Source organism: Rhinopithecus bieti, unplaced genomic scaffold (genome assembly GCF_001698545.2).
Source record: "Rhinopithecus bieti isolate Rb0 unplaced genomic scaffold, ASM169854v2 scaffold_38590, whole genome shotgun sequence".
NCBI lineage: Eukaryota > Metazoa > Chordata > Mammalia > Primates > Cercopithecidae > Rhinopithecus > Rhinopithecus bieti.
In genome coordinates this window covers 209,760-216,246 of record NW_016815931.1, presented here as the reverse complement: position 1 = coordinate 216,246, position 6,487 = coordinate 209,760, and the positions used below count along the sequence as shown (strand labels likewise).

The 6,487-nt window shown below is 40.1% G+C and overlaps 1 protein-coding gene across 3 annotated transcripts in view; it reads right to left on the bottom strand.

The window, feature by feature from the left end:
* PCDH19 (protocadherin 19) overlaps positions 1-6,487 on the bottom strand; it is a 118,558-nt gene that overhangs the window by 38,553 nt on the left and 73,518 nt on the right. The window lies entirely within an intron of this gene.

Sequence of the window (6,487 nt, the reverse complement as noted above, 5' to 3'; positions counted from 1 at the left end):
TTCAACCATTGTGGAAGACAGTGTGGCGATTCCTCAAGGATCTAGAACTAGAAATACTATTTGACCCAGCCATCCCATTACTGGGTATATACCCAAAGGATTATAAATCATGCTGCTATAAAGACACATGCACACGTATGTTTACTGCAGCACTATTCACGATAGCAAAGACTTGGAACCAACCCAAATGTCCATCAATGATAGACTGGATTAAGAAAATGTGGCACATATACACCATGGAATACTATGTAGCCATAAAAAGGGATGAGTTCATGTCCTTTGTAGGGACATGGATGAAGCTGGAAACCATCATTCTCAGCAAACTATCACAAGGACAGAAAACCAAACACCGCATATTCTCACTCATAGGTGGGAACTGAACAATGAGAACACTCGGACACAGGAAGGGGAACATCACACACCAGGGCCTGTTGTGGGGTGGGGGTAGGAGGGAGGGATAGCAGTAAGAGACATAACTAATGTAAATGACGAGTTAATGGGCGCAGCACACCAACATGGCACATGTGTACATATGTAACAAACCTGCATGTTGTGCACATGTACCCTAGAACTTAAAGTATTAAAACAAAAAACAAAACAAAAAAAAACTATGGGGCCAGGGGTGGTGGCTCACATCTGTAATCCCAGAACTTTGAGAGGCCGAGGCAGGCGGATCACCTGAGGTCAGGAGTTCGAGACCAGCCTGGCCAATGTGATGAAACCCCATCTCTACTAAAAGCACAAAAATTAGCTGGGCATGGTGACACAGGCCTGTAATCCTAGCTACTCAGGAGGCTGAGGCAGGAGAATAGCTTGAACCTGGGAGGCGGAGGTTGCAGTGAGCCAAGATCATGTCATTGTACTCCAGCCTGGAGCAAAACTCTGTCTCAAAGAAAAAAAAAAAAAATCTTGATTCCAGTCCCTTAAACTGGCTATGAATGGACTTAATTCCCCACATTTATTTCATAACAAAAGGATTAAAAGGAAAATAAACAGAAAAAAATACAAATATTCAAAATCCATGTTTAGACTTATCATTTCCCATCCTGATAAAATTTATGGCTCTTAACCATCTTATGACAGGACAGAAATAATGTTAGGCTGGGAGCGGTGGCTCATGCCTGTAATCTTAGCACTTTGGGAGGCCGAAGCAGGAGGACTGCTTGAGCCGAGGTGCTCAAGATCAGCCTGTGAAACATGGCAAAATCCTGTTTCTACCAAAATAAATTAGCCAAGCGTGTACCTATGGTCCCAGCTACTCGGAAGGGTAAGATGGGAGGATCGCCTGAGCCCAGGAGGTCGAGGCTGCAGTGAGCTGTGATCGCACCACTGCAGTCCAGCCTGGGTGACAGAGTGAGATCGATCTCAAAAAAAAGAAAAGAAAAAAGAAAAGAAAAGAAGAGAGGGAGAGGAAGGGAAAGGAAAAGAAAAAAGAGAGAGAGGGAGAGAAAGAGAGAGAAAGAAAGGAAGGGAGGAAGGAAGGGAGGAAGGAAGGAAGGAAGGAAGGGTAGGAGGGAGGGAGGGAGGGAGGGAAGCGGCGGGGGAGAGAGAGAGAAAGAAAGTCCGTCCCACAAAACAACTTGATTTGTCTCTCATCTATAAACCTATTGGCAGTGTCCCTACTTTTCATGGCCTATGGAAGTTGATTTTTCATGAAGCAACTGGAAAACATTCACCTAGCAAATCACCCAAATAGAGCATAATTTTATCTAGCATACTGTGTTGGGGCCTGGCTTCCACTATTCCTCCAAAGAGATCCCATTACACCAAAGGGTCCTTTTAAATGCATTTTGGTTTCCAGCTCAAAAAATCTTAATTATTTTCTTCACCGATCCTATGCAGTCTATTCCATACTGGACCATTTTTGTTATCGGGCCATAAACTACTGGAGAATGAAATTCTTAATTGTTCATTGGGCTCCCTTTACATATCCTGCATCCTCTAATATTTTCAAAATGCTTAGAAATGTGGAAATTCTTAATGTCAACTAATCAAGAACAGCTTTGGCATTTATTTTTTGATGAGTAATGAATTCCTTACCACAGGCAGTTTTCTGTTTTTGTTTTTTTGCTTTGTTTGTTTGTTTGTTTTGAGACAGAGTCTTGCTGTGTCGCCCAGGCTGGAGTGCAGTAGTACAATCTCGCTCACTGCAACCTCTGCCTCATGGGTTGAAGTGATTCTTGTGCTTCAGCCTCCCAAGTAGCTGGACTTACAGGCACGTGCCACCATGCCCAGCTAGTTTTTGTATTTTTAGCAGAGACAAGGTTTCACCATGTTGGCAAGGCTGGTCTTGAACTCCTGGCCTCAAATGATCCACCTGTGCCAGCATCCCAAAGTGCTGGGATTACAGGCAAGAGCCACCATGCCCAGCCTACCACGGATAATTATTAGTAATAATAAATATTAAAATAACTTTGAATATCAGACAACTAAAAGTTCCAAGTAGATCGGAAACACACATGCACGTACACACACTATGTAGAGAGAGAGAAAGAAAAAAAGCATAAATATATATATAGAAAGAAACAATGTATTGTATATTTCAAGATAGCTAAAAAAGAGGATCTTAAAAGCTATTATCACAAAGAAATGATAAATGTTTGAGGCTAGATACACTGTTTTGAAACTCATGTGGTTATTTCTTCCCCAGTTTTGCTCATATAGAGACTTTTAAAAATGTCTTCATCCTCTTGCAAATGTATCTAGTGAAATGTTTAATTACTTGAACCCAGGAATGTGGGTCTAGTGTACACTTCCAGGGCATGATTCCTATAAACCCCAATCTCATATCAGGATTGCATATTTAAGTAAGAATAATGGGATATCCACATCATCAAAAGTGGTTATGCAAAGAAGCAAGGAGGAGCCAGCTCCCAGCCCCCAGCCCCTAGCACCCAGCCCCTAGCCCCCACTACTCAGCTCAGAGATAACCTGGATAGGAAGAAATTCAGGCCCCGTGATACCCGTAATCATGCAACAAACCCATGAGCCTATGGCATCTCTCACCACTCTACTTGTCAATCACCCTTTTTAGAGACTCTCTGCGGGAACCGCATAACATATATATAACCAATGTGTGTGTGTGTGTGTGTGTGTCGGGAAACACAATATGCTATGACACAATATGTTAAATAGATATGCTATAACACAATAGCACAATGCCAAAAGAATACTAGCAAAGAAATTCTGACAACAGGGAGGTTTCCATTAGTGAAGAACAACTTTTTATTCTAGTGATTATTTTTCCAATAAAATGTAAATGTTGCTTTAGAAAAAAATCCAATTATGTGGTACAGCAGATAACTGGTTTTGAAAAAAAAGAAAAGTTCTAACTGTCGCCTCTCTTCCTGCCTGCCCCAAAACTGCTGAGACTGAGAGAAAAGATAAAGTTTCTGGGCATCAGAAAAAAAGGGGTACTAGGCATTGAGTGCCACTGACTGCCTCTAAACCAGCAAGGTAAGTAGACATGTCAGACATGTCAGAGATTAAACTTAGCATCCTACAATGACATTAACCAAAGGTGAGTAGGAAATTCAACCTCACAACAGGTGGATTAAAAAAAAGTCTACCAATGTGATATTGTCCAAATTAGAACATCAAAGGAGAAATATTTCATGATATTCCCATTGAAAATAACATCTTGATTATAACAGTCTTTTCATATTGCTTCTCTTGCTTTACTGGTACAATATTCACAAGATTTTTAATGACCCCAAAATCTATTCTTATAATTTTTTAAAATAGAATTATTCATTTCATCATTGAGCTGGCCTTGGTCACCTCAGTAAATCCCAGATTAACAAAAGCAAAAAGATGACAACTTTTACAGTCAATAACAGCAGTAGTTGAAACATTCAATTGCCAGAGCCAGGCACATAGTGGGCATTCAAAAATATTACTGAGTAATGAGTGAAATATATCTGTATGTTCATGGTTTATTCCTGCCTAGTATACCAGAGGCAGGATGAAAGCAGCTGGAAGTCACATATATAGAAACACTGTGTACACATTCCTGGGTTCAAGTAATTAAATTTCACTAGGTATATTTGTAAGAGGATGAAGACATTTTTAAAAGTCTCTATATGAGCAAAACTGGGAAAGAAACAACCACATGAATTGCAAAACAGTGTATCTAGCCTCAAAGATGCTAATTCAGGTCCAGGGGGATCTAATCAACTGCTTTGTTCAAGTAAAGATAAAACTTTTGACAGCAAATGCTATTCTGATAAAATGGAATTTTCAATTACTCTATGAACATCTGGCCCATGCTATCCTATCTGGAGCCCAGCAGCACACTGCTTTGCAATGACACGAAATAGTCTCCATTGAGAACTCCCTATTTTGCCAAGAGACTAATTGAAATGAGTGTTTCAAAATTCAATGAGGTAAGAGGTGAGTCGGGGGATAGATAAGAAGATAAAAGAAGGGATGTTCAGTCATGGAATCATAATTTCTTTAAATGGCTAGAGGAAACAAAATTACGCATTGTTGGTAGAGTGTTGAAAGTGTAAACATCTCGATACACCTGTGGTTGACACTAGAATAAGCATAGTAGACAGCCAACAGAACATTTTCACGGCAAATTTGTAATAGCAGTTGCATTAGGCACAGATCAAGTTCTTCAAATCCATGTTATACACAGCAAACATGTTAAATGCTATTCAGGTGATGAAACTAGTAAATAAACAAGTCTACTAAAACAGAAGAATCTATACTTCCAGAAATAAAGCAATCATTATATTGCACTTGGATGCATTTGATATGAAAAGCAGATAAATCTTACAAAAAAATTCTGTAAGTTGCTTCCATTTGGTATCAGTCAGCATGGAGGGAAACCAATTCAGTGTTGTAGTGAACTCCAAATCGGGTGCATATTAGAGCAATTGGAGTCATCTTTTCATCTGGTGAATTTATAATCAATAATTAAAATCATAAGGAAAGAGGGAATGAGTGTAATTTGAAACAAAATAGCTCAGCTTGGGACTAGTGTACACTTCTAGGGCATGATCCCTATAAGCCCCAATCTCATATCAAGATTACAATTTAAGTAAGAATAATGGGATATCCACATCATCAAAAATTGTTATGCAAAGAAGCAAGGAGGAGCCAGACCCCAGCCTCCAGCCCCCAGCCCCCACTACTCAGTTCAGAGATAACCCGGATAGGAAGAAATTCAAGCCCCGTGATACCCATAATCATGCAACAAACCCATGAGCCTCTGGCATCTCTCACCACTCTACTTGTCAATCACTCTTTTTAGAGAGTCTCTGCAGGAACTGCATAAAAGCAAAATTCTTATCCCCACCAGAGGGTGGTAATTTTACCAGGTAACTCAGACTCCTTCAAGCCAAATAATTCACTCAGGGACAGAAGGCATCAGTTTAAAAATTTGAGTGTTGACTCCCAAGCTCAGCACCAAATTGCCTCAAGAACCAAATCAAGTGGTAAAACCTGCCAGTGACAACACTTACTTGGTCTCAAGCCACTCAGAGCTATTAAGAGACAGCATTCCAAAAAATGCCACTCTACAATACACCAGTAGAAAGCACAGGATAAAGAATTCTCTATCATCTTCTTTTCTGGGAAGCCATAACAACAAGAGCTGAATAATAAGGACAAACTGAAACGTATTAATTCATGGGCACTGGATAACAAATGAATTTGTAATTCAGTCAGCTGGCAACCAGAAAATTCAGCTTAGCCAGTTCATCAACCAACTGACCTGGTCTTAGGCATGTCAAGAGAAATACCAAGATTGACAGTAATCCAGAAAGCAGAAATTCCTGTCATTCTGTCTCATTTCCACCCTCACTGAGCTCACGAATGTGTCTGGTTGGACAATCAAAACACAATCCTTCTGCTGTCTATACATAGTAGGGAGACTATAGCTTATAACAATGTAGTGTATATTTCAAGATAGCTAAAAAAGAGGATCTTAAAAGCTATTACTGCAAAGAAATGATAAATGTTTGAGGTTGCTGGATATACTAACCACCCTGATTTAATAATTATATTATTATATAACATATACATGTATTGAAGCATCACACTGTACCCCACCAATATGTAAAATCATGATGTGTCAATTATAAACAAAATAATAAGTAAATTTAGACATTTTAAAATTGAAAAGAAACACATAATCCAAACTTCCTAGTGACTAAAATACCTGACTTCTGCCATTTGAGTTCAAAAGTCTTCTAAGCCAGATGCAGTGGCTCACGCCTGTAATCCCAGCACTTTGGGAGGCCAAGGCAGGTGGATCACTTGAGGCCAGGAGTTCGAGACCAGCCTGCCCAACACGGTGAAACCCCGTCTCCACTAAAAATACAAAAATTAGCCGGGAGTGGTAGTGCACATCTGTAGTCCCAGCTACTCGGGAAGCTGAGGCAGGAGAATCACTTGAACCCAGCAGGCAGAAGTTGCAGTGAGTAGAGACTGCACAAGCGCACTCCAGCCTGGGTGACAGAGTGAGACTCTGTCTCAA